Source organism: Pinus tabuliformis, chromosome 3_1 (assembly GCF_031772625.1).
Source record: "Pinus tabuliformis cultivar Carrire ecotype Pingquan chromosome 3_1, CPIR1, whole genome shotgun sequence".
Classification (NCBI taxonomy): domain Eukaryota; kingdom Viridiplantae; phylum Streptophyta; class Pinopsida; order Pinales; family Pinaceae; genus Pinus; species Pinus tabuliformis.
Window position 1 is genome coordinate 156,502,255 of NC_142301.1, and position 17,048 is coordinate 156,519,302.

Genomic DNA, 17,048 nt, shown 5'->3' on the forward strand with positions numbered 1-17,048 from the left:
CAAGATTTGAGACCTCAGGTTGCAGGGAATAGGTTAAATGGGCGAAGCGCTTGGACCTAGTGGTTTTGGTTATAAATTAAAATAAAGGAATTCAAGGAAAAAATATGAATCGAGTGTAGGCACAAGGTTTCTAGAATAGACACAGATATCATGGTTCGACATAAAGATATCCTTACTTAAGGATCATATTTTCCATTAGAAAGTTATTGACCGAAATGTGTAACCAAAACAAAGAAGAAGGACTAAATATTATCCAACTGTTATAGTGTCACAAAACCCATTTCAATTCTGCCACATACATTGGAACCCAAAACACACTTGCACACGATGCTTATTCACATGAAGAAAAAGATAAACTGAAAATATTAAACATGAAAATCAAACAAAATAATGGGCTGTGTACATAGGATATTGTTTTAAATCTTGGCCATTTATAAGAAGAGAGTTAGTCTTCCAGTCCAAATACTGAAGATGATAAGTGTGATGGCCAAGCTTCACACAAATAACAAATGACATGATCCACAGGGATTGGAACTTAGTGTGCTTCCCCTTCTCTTCATGGGATTTGTCCCACTTCAATACCAGGTCACCCACAATGAAGTCCTTTTTCCCTACAAACTTCTTATCAAACCATCTCTTGATATGGTTTTGATGAAGAGCAAATTTTTATTTTGATTTATTTATTTCTTCCTGTAACTTAAGGAGAGTGTCTATCCTACTTTGAACCAAGAGATAAGGCTTACCCTGAGATTCTTATGAAAGTTGAAGGAAAGGAAGGTAAATATTCAGAGTTAGGATGGCTTCTGTTCCATACGTCGAGAAGTAAGGATAAGTATTCAGAGAATTTTTAGGTGTGACATGCTCAACCCATAGAGCATTCACCAAAGTAGTGTGTCATCTCCTTTGTTTAGAGAAGACCATTTTTTTGATGATTCAAATAAGGTTCTTATTGGTTGACTCAACAAGATCATTTCCTTGTGGGTATTAGTTAGCTGAATGTTTCAATATGATGCCATTTTCCAATGAAAAATCATAAAGTTTAAGCGATGCGAAATACGTTGCACAATGAAAAACAAGTGAAGTCGGAATGTCGAAACTAGTAATAATATTCTACCTGAGGAAGTTGATGACTTCCTAATCATTCACTTGCTTGAGAAGAGCTGCTTTTGTCCATCACTGAAGAAATTTGTAGCAGTGAGAATATAGCGGTGCTAATTTTATTAGTGTGGAAGGATATAATCGATGACATCTAAGCCCCATTATTGGAATGGTTCTTCTATAGCAATGGGATGCAATGGGTCAGCTGACATCTTATATCGGTCAACACATTTATGAAAAACCAGACACTTGTGGGAATAATCATGTGCATCTTTTAAAAGTGTGGGCCAATAGAAACCAACCCGCATAATTTTGTGTGTCATAGTGTCACCCACGCAATTTCCTACTTCTAGGCCAACATGGAGGTCACACAATGCCATTTCTGAATCTGATGCTTCCAAGCATTTGAGAAGGACCCTGTTATGATGCTTCTTGAAAATAACTTTGTGTACCCACTGATAAGAAATGAATTTCAACCTGGTAGACCTCTTCTGTCTCGCTAATAAATGATATGGCATGGTACCAGGTTCAATATACCATCGTACATCTATGTACCAAGAGGTTGGTGTGTCAGTGGGGATAGCTTATTCGATATTATACATTTAAATTTCTTGCTCCCATCTAGAAGAATCATTTTCTGGTTAACTTTCCACTTCTACTGCTAGCTAGCATAAACTATGGCCCTTAATTGCATGAACTGGTTTGAAATCAAGATCATATTCCTACAAGCTAGTCACCCAGTTCACTCTTCTTTCACCCAAATCTTGCTGAAAAAACAATGATCTCATAGCTAGGTGTGGCACAAAGATAACAACATGATTATTCAAAAGATAAGGCCTAAAGTGTTTTACAGCCTTGTAAACTATGTAAGCTTGTTTATCGATGGAAGGATAATTGAGTTCAATTCCTTGTAATCTAGCACTCATAAATGATATAGGATGTTCATTATCCTAATCATTCTTTTGCGTAAGAACAACAACAAGAGAAGTATCATAAGTGAAAGTGTAAAGCATAAAATCTTTATTGAAATTTGAACAGTATAGTGCTGGTGCTTCTGTGATTTCTTACTTTATATGGGTGAATGCATATCTTTCCATTTTATCCCACTTGTAGATTGAATCTTTCTTTATAATCTCTTACAATGGTTCTACTATCTTTGTGTAGTCAGAGGTGAATTTGCAGAGGAAATAATTTTCCCTAAGAAGGACTGCATGGCTTTCTTGTTCACTGGGAAGGGAATCTGAGTAATAGTTCTGACCCATTCAAGGTCCACCTTAATCCCACTCTTTGCGATGATATGTCCCAAGAGATTTCCCTCGGACATTGCAAAAATTATCTTCTTGGGATTAAGACATATCCCATATTTGCGACATCGCTCGAAAATTTCCTTTAGATGGCATAATTGGTAAGATCTTGTTTTCGAAAACATTGTCACATCATCCAGATAGACCACCATGATCTGTCCAATCAAAGAACTAAATGTGATATCCATAGTGCATTGAAAGGTTGCACCTACATTAATAATCCCAAAAGGAATTATTTTAAAAGAAAACATTCCCACTTGGTTCGAAAGGTTGTCTTGTCCCTGTTGGATTCTGACACCAAAACCTTGTTGTAGCCTGAAAACCTTTCCATCAATGAAAACATTTCAGGCCCCGATATTTTTTGTAAAACCTGTTTCATCAATGTCATTGGATAATTATCTTTGTTCGAGGCATGATTCAGATGGTGGAAATCCATGCATAGGCATATATCCCCAGACTTCTTTCTCACCAAAACCAAATTCGAGACCCATGTTGAATGTTGTACTTTGAAAATGATCTGAGCATCCAAATTCTTTCTCATCTCTTTCTGAATTAGGGGCTCAAGAGTTGAATGAAATTTATGCAGCTTCTACTGAAAAGGCTTGGACCCTTCTTTAATTGGTATTACATGTTGGATTATTCACATTCGTAAGTTTTAAGATCATCGTATTTCCACAAGAAAACATCTTGATACTGTTTAAAAAGGAATATAAAAGTTTTGCACTCTTGAGGTGTGAAGTAAATACTGAGATTGATAAAATTAAGATCTTCTTCGGTACCAAGGTTTATAAGTTTGTGCGATAGGGTCTAGCTATAAGTCTTTGCATTGACTGGTCCCTTAAATAAATTTTGCAACTCATACAATTTTTCTAGTGACACAACACCCTTGGGCACGGGGTTTCCTTTGCTTGCTTGAGCTGCATCATCCAATGCTTTATAGTGATCATCTTCGTCAATAACAATGTCTTTGAACACATCAACATTCACCGTAAAATCTAGTATATGTTGGTCGTCATTGAAAACAAGAAAATTAATGATATTATTTGGAATTGATGGCCTATAAATAATTTCGACAAAAAATTCATCCTTCAACGATGACAACCTAGTAGCAACATTTTCTAATGTATTGGAAACATCGTTACATATCTAGGAACAAAAATAATATTAAAAGCTAAAATTCCATACCTCTTGTTGACAACTTTTAATATTAGGTGACATACATTGTATAGTATTCCGTACATGTTGCACGACAATTTCAAAGTCACCTATTGCTTTGAGTACCTCAATTTTAAGGTTAATGACTTTCTTCAAACCCAAGATGAGTGCTTCATATTCAGCAACGTTGTTAGTGCACTCAAACTCCAAGCGACAAAAGATCAATTTTTTTCTCCGTTGCGGGTCTAGTAAAATGCAACCAGCTCCAGAGCCCTCTTGCGTTTTCAAACCGTCAAAATTTAAAATCCAAGTATTAGAAATACTAGGTCTATGTCCTATACTAGTACTATATACATCTATTGTACAAAATTCATTAGCTTCAGTTGGATTTCAAGGAATTCCAACTATGTATCAGGTGGGACAAGTGAAGTTTGTGCTAGATGACATCCATGATCTACTTCCAGAAAATAATTTCCGAAGATCACTTCTGCAGAGCCCATTGGCTCATTTTGTTTCTTAAGTTGTGTCATGGTATGCTTCATTTAAGGTTTGATTTCAACTCGAATATGATTATTTCTACCCTTGTATGGAATCCATAAATGAGAGAAGTTTGTTGCAAAGTATCCTTGGAGTTTTCTAGACCAATATCTTCTTACCAATAAACCATAAACTTCGGGAATGTCCACAACAACACTTTTTATGCATTGGTGAACTCTATGATCAGATGAAAAACAAATAATAACATTACTGAGTTCACCAATGGCTTGGAAAAGTGATCTGTTAGGTTGTATGCTCTGTGCATCAATTTTAACCCATTTTGCATTTATTTTCTTGGCAACCGAAAATGGCATAACATTTGTGGATGCACCAGAATCAACCAAACAATTATGAAAATTATAATTAAAAATTTCAAAAGTTAACAAAAATGGAGGGCAAAGAGTGTTAGAACTCAAATCCACAACATTTACAACAGATTCAATGATTTCACAAGAGTTACTAAACATTGTCTAAGAAGCAAAAACCTCTTTACCTATTGAAGTGTGCAATGAGAATGCCTGAAGAATCGGTTCGTGTTGGCCCGTTATCTTTGTGATCTCGAAAAGTGAGATGTTAGTGCTAGATATTTTCATATCTTCCACAATGTTACAATCAATTCTTTATGTCTTAACGGGATGTGTTGATGAGTTCGGTGGTGTGACTTTATCCGTTGCATCGAGAGTGGTGGAATTTCTCTTGTTACTACTAGAAGTGTTCTTGGAAGAAGAGGCACCTCCAAACTTGTTCTATGAATTCAGATCCAGTTCGAAAGGTGGTATAATCCTTCACATCAATTGATTCTTAAGTTCCTACTCAAAAATAGGTCCCTTTCTCCTCAAATTATAGCGGTCAGTTGGCTGCTTGGGAGGAGCTTCACTCACTAACAGTTGATCAACACTCTATTTATCAATATTGTATATGACACTGAACATATGCATTGAATGTCCAACGCCCGAACTTTCTTTAGTTGCGGAAGGTTCATTTTTTTCTTCACTCTTCTCAGGTTGTTCTTCTACTAATAAAGTATCAATGAGATTAGCCATCATAGTGTTCATGTTGTGGTTCCATTGTGGGCATGTATTTTCTGAATATTTCTCCTGATGAAAAGTGCAAAATTTTCCATGCCCAAGATTTCGATATTGAACACAACGTTAGAACTTTGAGCAGATTTGGTTGGTTGTGAATTGGTGTTCTTTTTAAAGAATGAAGGCCTGGAAGACTTGTTGCTGGTAAGATGCCTCACTTGACCATCCCTTCAACTCTGATACTTCGTTTGTGAGAAGCTTCAGAGACTTGGTCAAATTTTCCATATCAAAAGAGTCCTTGTCTTTAGCTTTACTGGAAGAGGATTGGTTTTTCTTGCTAGATTCTTTAGAGTCTTTGGGATCATCAGTGTCTTCAATGACTCCAATAGAACACATACTTGTCAACAATAACAACTTCTACAAAGTTTAAGGCCAAAGTGTTCTTCGCAACTCTTTTAACAAATATGGAAATATTAGTTGGTAAGGAATAGGTATAATAATCCTTGGTGATATCATCATAAGGTTGAACATCGATAGGGAAATTGTTCAACAAACACATAAATCTCTGATTAAAATCTTTAATTATTTCTTTTTCCCCCACTTTCAAATTCTTAAGTTCTTTTAACAACATGGCGGGAGTCTCATCGTCAACAAATTTTTCAAGAAATAACTTTTTAAACTCCCTCCGGTTATGGATTGAATTGGATGGAAGACTGTGATACCACACATGATCTCTACCTTCTAAAGTGTATGGAAATATTATGCAAGAAACATCGTCAAAACGTACCTCAAGCATCTGTAAATGCATGTAGAACTCATCTGGATGGTATTCAACCTTGGTCTTCTTATGCTGATCAAACTTTGACATCAAATTTTCGAGATGTTTAGGCATCTTGTGAAGATGGTCTAGAAGAGTGAGTGGCCCTTAGGCCATCCAATCCAAGTCTGTATCAACCATGTCTATGCATTTTTCCTCCTCCTCCTCTTTTGAATTAGAAGAAGCTTCTCCTTCACCATTCATATCTACATTGTAATTAGGATGCTCCTTGTCAGAAAACTGAAAATCTTCACCTTCACTCTCTATATTTTCCTCAATGGGTGGAAGGTCCCCTTGTTTTTTTGTAGGTTCCACCAACTCCTCAAGGTTTGCGATAACCAAATCTTCCACCAAGGAGACTATTATGCCATTGGGAGGTTCTTCTTTCTTTATAGGCTTATGAGGTAGGATCGCAACAACAGGGAGTAAACCAAGAGCTCTCGTAAATTGATGAGTGATGGGTTGTATAGTCTGGAGTTGGTCGTAAGTAACCTCAAAGGCTTGTCCCAGGCTAGACTAGACAATTTCTTCATTTTCAGGAGTGTGAGTAAGAGTGGAAATGGGAGTGTTACTGCCTTGTGTGGAAGTTTTTTTGTTAGGATGTGGTGAGTTTTCATCCATAAAAAGGTGGTTTCCCTCCTTCTAGTGCCAAAATTTTGAGAGTGTTGGATACTACCAACATGCAAGGGGGTCTCCCCAATGAAAATTCCAAATTAGAATTCACATCATTTGGTGTGGGAGCCCTTCCAAAAATAAGTCCTGACTTCCATATTGTCTTAGATATTTTTCTTGGTTTCAACAGTAAGAACAAGAGAGCAATGCATATGTACTTTCGGATGAAAAAGTGAGTATGCCTTGTGGAACATTCAGTTGCAGAATGTATCAAGGTTGTTCTATCAAGGGGAGGAGAAAAGTAAGCCTTTAAAAGTAAAGTAATAGTACTAATCTAGTAAAGACACATGAGCATATACATATGAATGAATAGTTGATCAACTAGTGAAATATTTCACATAGAAGCAACAATTGTTAAAAAACATACAACAAACATTCGCAAAGATAAGTGCCAAAGCCACCAAAATAGTTTAAATTCCTTAGTACAGATGAAAACAACACACATCACAAACATTCAAAGAACAATCTTACAATATTTACGACATACACATGAAATTGTGTTGGCTCAATGAGCTTCAAAATTAAGTAAAAGTTCCAAGATACATCAGTACAGTGAACACCACTAGTTCCAATAGTGGAGCATTAGAGAAACCACTTGCTCCTCCAAAAGAACTATCTTCCTCTCTAATGCCTGGTAGGAGGAGCCAAGGTGAAAAGTCCTTTGCAAGAGCTATGAGGGTGTATATATAACAAATGGGGTGACCATTTACCTCCTTTTTTACTCTTGGACTATCCTCATCACTGTTTGACTTCTCTATAACCTTTTGACTCCTTGATGACTTTTCACATCCTATAGATGACTCATTGACTTCCACTTTCCATTACATTTATCATACATTGAAATTACATAATCCAAAAATGAGGTGGTAATGATGACATGAATATTTAATAAGACATGACAAGATAATGATGACATGGACTGCATGTTGTTATGGAAATGTTAAGCCATTCTTGTTGCTGCTATACTTGAGTGTTTTTGAAAGACGATTCATGTTGTTCTTCTTCCTCCTTCATAAGGATTGAAAGTAGGAGGTCTTCACTATAATATTGATCTCTAGTTATTGTCACAATATGGTGTCCCTTTGTCTTTTCTTCATTGATCAATTTGTCTTTGCAGCTACAAAGGTTTCGTCTAGCAGGGTCTCCTTCTTCATCTCCTTCATCATCATCTTGTCATAACATGATAGGATACTTGCAACTGAAATCCACTCATGAAAAGACAAAATTAGTATGATAAATCCGTAGTCTAACATGCTTCATGACAACCATTAACTGAGATGGAACCAGGTGTTGAGCTAAGAGAATGGCTCAAGGATTGCACAGTTACATATGTCAAGAGGTCAAGGGCCAAGACTGTGCAATCCACAGTTCAGGCAAGCCAGGGAAAGACAATTGCACAGTTGAGGGGCTCAAGGAGGAAGGCTTAAGGCTTGAAGCTAGAGGTTTCCCACTGTATAGTTCTAGAGAGATAAAGGCCTAGGGATTACACAATTTAAGAGCTTAATATGGAGGCTTATTGCTTGAGACTGCGCAATGCGTAGAAGAAGATGACTGGAGGCAAGGGCTACACAATTCTTGTGCTCAAGGGTCGAGGTTGAGCACTGAGACTCCGCAGTGCATATTTATGGAAGGCATGGACTGTGCATTACGTAGTTCCAAGTGGAAAGGTCTGAGCTTGAGGGATGAGACAACACAATGTGCAGTTCAGGAAGTCTAAGTGAGGTGAAGTTGCTCGAGAAGGCACTTTTTTGGATGTGGCTAAGTGTGGGATCAGTAAGGCCGAAATGAACAAGAATAAAGCATGAGCATGATCACACACTTAGAATAGTTGATGACACAACCATGGTCACTCATAATACATGAACATTATATCTCCCCCAATGCAACAACAATGTGACAACTTCCCTAAGTGCGACAATAAAGGTACACTATGCGACGAAAGTGACGACACTTGTGCGACAATGCTTGAAACTTTTGGAATGAGTGTAATACATGTATTCATGATAAGTATGACTCATTATCACCAAGCTTACCCCTTGAAACAAACCAAAACTAGATTTGTGTGATATGCAACATTCCCCATGCTAAAAGATGACACTTTGGTTTTCTTTCAAATGAGACTGGGACACTTAGAGAAAACTCATGTAATGACTCTTAATACTAGAAATGAAAACAAGAAAAGTCAAAGTAAGCTCCAGAATTTGGATGTAGGCCAAATTTTTTTAGGGTGTTGTAGCAGAAACAACACCAAGCAAAGACAATTGAAGGTCCCAACAATAATAAAAGAAAATAGGTTATTGGACAAAAACAACAACAAGGATAACAACAACAACGAGAGAAGAAAAAGCAATAGGAACACGTCGAGAAAAAACAACTAGGAAAACATATAAGAGACCCTAAGAAGCAACAACGACAAATAATAGCTCAAGGCAACATTTCAAACGACCACAAAGAATGAATGAATAACCAACAAAGGTCCTTTCTAACTCAAGGAAAAAGCCCTCAAGGAAAAATTATCTTCAATATTCAAAAGCCATTTTATGGCTATTATTTTTATTGCAATATTTTTTGACAAAAATCCATAGATTGTATATGGTATGTGAGAAAACCAAATGTGTTGGGTAGCAGCAACCCAATAATGCATAAGATGCCCAAGAAGGATTATAGTAAGATCAACATGAGATTTAATTATTACCCAAGGAGTGGGTATGACAACCGCACAAGAATAAATAGTGTAAGTGTTGTGAGAAATAAAAACTCCTTTACCCAATTTTTAAGCCATATTGAATGCTACAAATGTGGAAATTTTGGGCACAAGGCAGCAAGGTGAAAATATGAGAAGACAAGGTAGTCCACTCAGAGTATACATGCAAATGAAGCAACTCAACCATTGAAGATGAGAAGAAATATGGGAGAAGATGAATATGAGTTTGTCTTTAGTGCTCTCTGTGGAGACAACATGTTGAAAACAGGAGAAAGAAACCATAAGAAAAAGAAGAAAAATGATTCTCTTACCCTTGTGGTAGACCCCTCTGTAATTATTAGCTACACTAAACATAAGCTTCAAGAAAAGGAAGTAGTAGCCTTATTATTGATCCATTGTAGATAAAGAAAAAAGGCAACACGAAGATATGGATAAAGAAATAAAAAAGCAAGGACAAGTTCCTTCTAGCCCAATGCAGCCAAGATAAAACCCAAACAAGGGTAAATGAAATTTGGATGGTAATGCTCCTATAAGGACTCGATCAATGAAGACGTGGAAGAAGAAAGAGGATAATCTACTCAAGGGTAGTATATTATCCTTTGTTTCTCTTCATTGAATGAAGAGAATTGCTTCAAGTGAAGCTAGAAAGAGTCAGATGCAAGCACCAAAATGAACTATACACAGAGGTGCATCTGAATGATGGAGGTGAAACAAAGTTCCCTTGCTAATTTCAATAATGAATTTATCTATTTCAATTGCATCAACATTGTAGGAGAAAGGGAAGTGCAACAAACATGGTTTCAGGGGTAGTACATAATAATATTTTATGTTGTGAGAAGAAGACGAGCTATAATAAAAGTGTGCAATGGAAAGAGGTCCAAAGTTAAATCATTTACACAGGATCAATCCCCATGCATATGCAAGAAGGCAGATGCAAATAGATCAGAAAAAGGAGAGAGCATTTGCTTTGGTGGAGTTGCTTTATTAAACGAAGCAAGCATCATCCTTTGGTCTCAAAAAGAGTGATTGCATAGGAAATGAAATGTTTGCATCTTAGGTGAAATACCCTTATTTCATTTAAGTTGTGAATTCTTTTATGCTATTAATCTTGTGTTCATGAACATAATTGGTACAATATTTACTTGTTCCTTAGTTGTCAATTGGTATTCCTTGGTTCATGGAGTAACCTTTTGTATAAATGAACATATCCTTTTGAGTTGAAGTCATGAGAGTTTTCCTGGTTCTTTCTTCAATTGTTATCAAATTATTGGTGCAATTGGTGTTATCTAGAAGCAATCCCTAATGATGGATGTGTGATTTCTAGGGGAGATAATTTTAAGGTCTATTTTCTCAAGGAAAGTGAGCACAATCACTCAGCAAAAAAAGTGAGCAAGAAGCCTAAATGCATCACTAATAGTTGGTATTTGTAGCAACAACAATAACATTTGAAATTTTAATTGGTATTAATATTTTTAATTGGTACAAAAGAGGCATTAGCAAAGAGAGTTTTCAGCTAATAGCCAAAAGGTGTCAAGAACTGGATGATTATTCAAAGAAGAGGTAGTATATGTTCAAGTAGAGCATACCATATATGTTTAGTTCCTAAAGAGGTAATATCTAAAAGAAGACACAAGGAAATATTTTTATAATGCTTGGTTTTGCAAGTTTCTTTACCCATGATGGTGTAGCTGAGTGCAGATGGCAGACTTCGAGTGCCTCATTGAAGAGATATCAACCCTTGAGAAGAGAATTCTGAAAAGGAGAATGCACATTAGCAGCCAAACCCTTAGACATTAATTAAAAGGGGAGATAAATCAATTTGCATCCCTTTTCCATTGATGACAAAGGGGGAGAGAAAGCTATTGGTGGCTCATGCAAGGAAGAGAAAACTCAATGACAATAGTTCATTGGATGACATTGTTTTTGATGTAGCATGAGGAGTGATCATTAAGGTGGAGAAGTGTTGTGTTGATATCAATGCCAAAGGGTGAGATTGTTGGATAGTTGGAATTATTAGGATGATAGCTGGCATCAAGTACGTTGGAATTGATGTCAATTAGGTTAGGATGGAAAATTCATAGTGTGATTGTCATTGATATGGTGTGTTGCATGTTTAGTTGGATTTGGAGCCTCGATGAGAGCCAAATAGTGATTTATAGATTTGTAGAATTTTTGGTCTCAAGAGATCAATTCAAATGCTCTTGGAAATGGCATAGTTGGATAGTTCTTGGAAAAATATTTCCAACCGTATGTTGAAGCCTGAAAAACACCTCCTAGATCATAAGTTATTGCCAGTCAAAGTTAGTAGGCCAAAAGTCTAACTTCGTGACTTGGACATGAGCTTCGTAAATTAGTCAAAAACCACATGGATGTAAAGGTGGCACAAATTATAAGCTCAGGAGGGGTTGCATTCCCAACACATAAGCCAAAAATTTTCCAAGTCAACATAGAAGGACTACGGAGGTCCCCCCAAGACATGTAACCCCGGAGGGTCTACCCCGAAAGTCATAAAGGTTGGCACTAGGTTGAAGTGTCAGGGTGATGAGTCACCAGGGTGAGCTGGAAAATAGGTACAAGAAAAGGGCCAATCAAAGCATAGCATAGGGGTCCCATGATACGTCATCTTGAAAGACTCCCTCTTAGAAGATCTCTCACAAGTCCATACTAAAAGATCCTAAGATCTTGAGATCCTGAGATTTGAGACCCTAGGTTATGAGGAACGCGTCGTATGGGAGAAGTTCTTGGACCCAGTGGTTTTGGTTCTCAATTCTAACAAATGAATTAGATGTAAAACAAAGGCCAAAGACACCCATTCCTTTGTACCTTGGACATTATGGACAAATCAGAATAAGACACTTGGCATGATTTTACTAGCCAAAGAAGACACAAGGACTGATGATGTCAACATAGGGTGACATGGTGCTCTAGGCATGTGACACATGGCATGCTGATTTGGCATTTTTTGGTGGTCAAGTGGGCTAAAAATGGGCGGTATGTGGAATCCTTGAAAAGGTGGTAGACAAGTTAGTATTAAGGACACACTGGAGAACATGTGGCATCATCATGGCAAGGACACATCATCTTGGAGGAAATGACCCCGTAAGAAACTAACCTCGGGAGAAACAAGTCCTCAAAAGAAACTATCTTAGAATTTTTTCTAAGAATCACCAAAAGAGAAGCCCAAGGTAGTATCTTTGGGAGGACATGTAAGACAAGTCATCCTGGTGGAAATATGATTGGTTTAGGTGTCAGTGGTGCAGTCCCACAAGAAATGTAACCTTAGAAGAAATAAGACCTCGGAGGAAACTACTTGGAAGAAACTCCTCAGAGGAAACTCCTTAGAAGTAATTCCTTGGAAGAAACTCCTCGAAGGAAAATCATTGGAGGAAACTCCTCAGAAATAACTGCTAAGAGGAAACTGCTCAGAAGTATCAGTCCTCAGAAGAAATAGTTCTCAGAGTATTTTCCTAAGAGTCTCCAATGGAAAGTACCGAGAAGACAGATGCCGAGAAATAGTGAAATTGGCCATAGGTTATGGCAATAATTCCATTCCAAGGGGACATGGAAGATACGTAATCATGGTGGAAATGTGATAGGTCCACGTGTTAGGGAGTTGGTCCCCAAGGACACATCATCCTGGAAGAAACCTCCTTGAAAGAAATGATCTCAACGATAAACAAGGGTGCTCCACTATGTTTTTGCCAAGAAATAAAACCAAGGGCCACGAGAAAGCACTAGGACTTCGTTTTGTGTTGTGTTTTGACTATAGGAGTGGAAGGGTAATGGATATGGCTTAAGCCCCTTGAGGCTTACCAAAAGGAGTGTCCAAGAGTCGGTTGCGATTTGTTCATATGTGTAATGGGACTGAGGGGTTTTCATGGCATATATTGTTAATTATGGAAGTTACAAGCCCTTTGGGCATGTTGCAAGGTTCTATGGGCATAAGCACTGCGTGCATATTAAAGAGGGATTAGCACCTATGACATGAACAGGTCAAAAACTCTTCAACATTGTATGCTACATTTTTCATTTACGCCATATTTGGAAGTCCTCTATGGATAGGAAGAGAGGCATTGAATGACTCGAAACTAGACTTGAAAGAATTGGTGTCAATGGAAAAATTGACACTAAGGAAGATTCTTGAGGCTAGGAGACTGAGACAGAGAAGACCACATTTTGTAGAGCTAAATAATGGTGCTTGGCTTAGCCATACTTGGGTGTCCCTCACACCATAAATAATTCAATGCAAAAGAGAATTGGGTGTAATGGAGATCTAACCAAGCTTAGAGGAGCTATGCTAAAGTACATCTCAAGCCTTGTGAGCCTCAAAGAGTAGCAATGGAGTGCTAGTTTGATGTTCAGATATTTTATCAGGAAGAATTCAATTCAGTGGTAGTTGTTGAGTGTGCAGGTTGAATGAGAATTAATTCTCAATAAGGGGAACACTCAAGTTCCCATTCTCAGAGTTAATGTTGTTGTAGTGGAAAAGTAATTTGATGTAACAACATAATAGGAAGCCAAGCTGAAGTATTTTCTTGGACAATGTGTGAGTGGAAAAGTCCACATCATTCCTGGTGTTATAGAGGAGAAAAACCATGGATTGCAGTAGTGTGTTGATGACCAAAAATGATCTCATCAACATTAGGGAAGGCCACCCTGTCAGAGTGCCAAATCAGACTCCTATTTATTTTTATAATGGCTCCAACTAGTTCAATTGGGTCCAGTCACCGCTTCTCTTTCCCTGTTATCTTATGATTTATCTACTACTCACCAACAGAAAAAGAGCAATCATATCTACCCTCTTGCTTTGCACATGTAAGCAAGAAAATCCTTAAGATGACTTAAGGGCTTAGCTAAGTCACACCTAAACTATGCCCCTGCATAAGGGGACTTCTAGGATGCAGACTTAAATCTAAATGTAGATTTACTTTAATATGAAAGCAAAAACTAATCCCATATCGAATTTGAAAATGATATCCCTCTCTCAATTTGAAAGCAGATGAACTAACTAACTAGGGGAAGAGGATTGTTTATATGATTGAATTCGTTATATAATTTTCATCAATTAAAAGAAGAAGTTCATTTAATTAATAAAAAAACAAAACAAAACAAGAATGTATTCCTATTTCAATGGATTCATATTAATTCTAATTATGTTTTTCTCCTTAGAGATATCTCTTAAAGAACTTCAATAGCACAAAACAAATTGATATGACAATATTGCTCAATCAAAATGTAATACACCATTTAGAACATAAATTAAAATCAATTAGAGAAATTCTAGCAATAGCAGATTAACTTATCATCCAAACAAGAGTGCATTGGAATGAAAATTTATTAAACTCATACTAGAACTTCAATACAAATTTTTCAGTCCATGAGTAGCTTCAGCTCCTTGAAGAAATTACTTATAATAGTGCAAAACAATCTTCTCTTTTAGTACTCAAAATGCTTGTCTCTCCATAATTCAACTCAGTACATTACAAAAGTGCAAATGCACAACAAGAAAAATACAAAATTTTCCCCAAATAGCTCAGATTTGAAGTTTTCCTATCACTGACATTGATAATCCCCTAATACAAAATTGTTTTTAGAGCCTTTAGTTGCACAAAAGAGTAACCACTTGCTCATTCTCAAGACTACTATTTAATCATTTACAAGAATCTCCAACAATAGAGAACTGTTGAGAGTAGTTTTCCAAATCCTAAATTAGAGCTGCAAATTCCTCATTTTTCTCTTTGTTGGTCTCTTTCCATTGCTCCAAAATGCCTCAGATCTGAACTTTCTCACTGATCTCCTGCTACAAACCAATCAAAACCAAAATAAAATAAATTAAAATGCATACTAGAAATTAGAAAAATAAACTCTCATGAAATTGCTAAATCAAAATAAATAAAATACAAAGAAAACTCCACGCTATGATCGCATCAAATGGATCTCATTAGATTTTGAACAATGTTGGAGGGTGAACTAGTGACAACAATTTTCTCAAGCCAATGAAATTTGCCCAAATCAAATTAGGAAAAACCAATTGTTGTTGCAAATTCGTCACTTTGTTTCTTATTGAATTTTTGGGTCATTAAATGATTAAATATGCTAAATCTAACATTCCCATATTATTCTCTTCAATCTTAGCTTTTTAATGAGCTATTGTGAGCTTCATTTGGCCAGTAAACCTTGAAATATGCCTCTCAAAAGCTAAGATGTCAAAATTCCCAGAATTCTAAAAAGATACATGATTGTGCCTAAATTAGACAATTTTAAATTAAAATTTCTAACTTTAAATTAAATTAATAATACTAATTAACGGTATAATTAAAAATATGTTTTTTAATTAATTATAATTATTAGATTAATTAGTTATATACAAATTAAAGTATTATAAAATATATTATAAAAACAAATATTAATAAAATATTAAAAATACGGGGGAGTGGATTTTTGGGAAATCTTTTGAAGAGTCCCGAGATTAATGAGGAGTGGAGGAGAGGGGAGTCATAAGGTGGATGTGAGGTTCGGTTCTTAGGAGTTGTAAGGAGTGATTTCAGAATTAAGAGGTATAAGGGATATCGGGAATCATAAGGAAATGAAGTTATGAAATAAGTGATTCCCGAGATGAGGTGGGAAGGAGGGAGCTATAAGGAGGTCTCGAGGTTTCAAAACGAGGAGGATTTCTGGGATAAATTGAAAACAGAGTTACCAGATGGAAGGGTTCTAGTATGGTGAGAGGAGGGACATTTGGAGTGGGTCTTTCTCTTTTAATAAAAAATTACAATTATGAATATTAATCTAGAAATCTCGGATCTTAAAATTGATTTGGAATCAAAAAGGATTTTCGAGATTAGATCTAAATCTTTATATATAGTTAAGATAAAATAAATTAAAAATTAATATTTACAATTAAAATTAATAATTTGCAAAAATTAAAATAATATACATTTTGTATATTTTTTTAGTTTAGGTGTTAAAAATCGTCAAACTTCGGATAAGCACCATTTGTAAAGCGTAAGTCCAAATGAGATGAAATGAGAATTGATGGAAAGCCAACAAGAAATCAAACACAATGAAGCAATCAGAATGGAAATATGAAGAAAATGAAAATCTCGCAAAATTGTCGCACACTTAACCAAAAAGACGATATAACTAGAATTTATTTACAGGGTCCCCATTATTATTATGAATATAATAAACTAAAAGTGGGGGGGTTGTGATTTTATTATAACATAGTGTAAGTTGGATGAAGAGTATGTTGTTGTGTGAGGCCAAGTGTGCTTGAGTTGTGTGGGGGAATGCAACATTGTAGTGAGCTGAGGAGAGAGCTATGTGAGGGTGTGAGTGTGTTGTTGTGAGACGTTGAGTGTGCATGTACATAAGACAAGGTCGAGAGCTGATAGAGAAGAATGTACGAGGGTCAAAAGATGAGTAGATGCTACTAAGGATTGAGGGATAAGTTGATGAATGCAAAGCTGAAGCTGGGTAGACTGAGTGCCAAGAACAATGAGCAGTGATTTCCTTATTAAGTGTGGGTTGAAGCCTACAAATAGGGAGTTGGAACTTCCATTTTACTGGATATCCGAAGAAATATTGAAGGTTTTTTCCTCTTGCATAAATCCATGACGCTGCAAGTTGGTTCTTTTAATAAATTCAAGAAGTCAGTGTTTCAGTTGGTGTTTCTAGTAAGATGATCAGGTGTCTACAAAAGAAGAGAGTTGGTGCTTCCTATTAGTGGTGTCTCA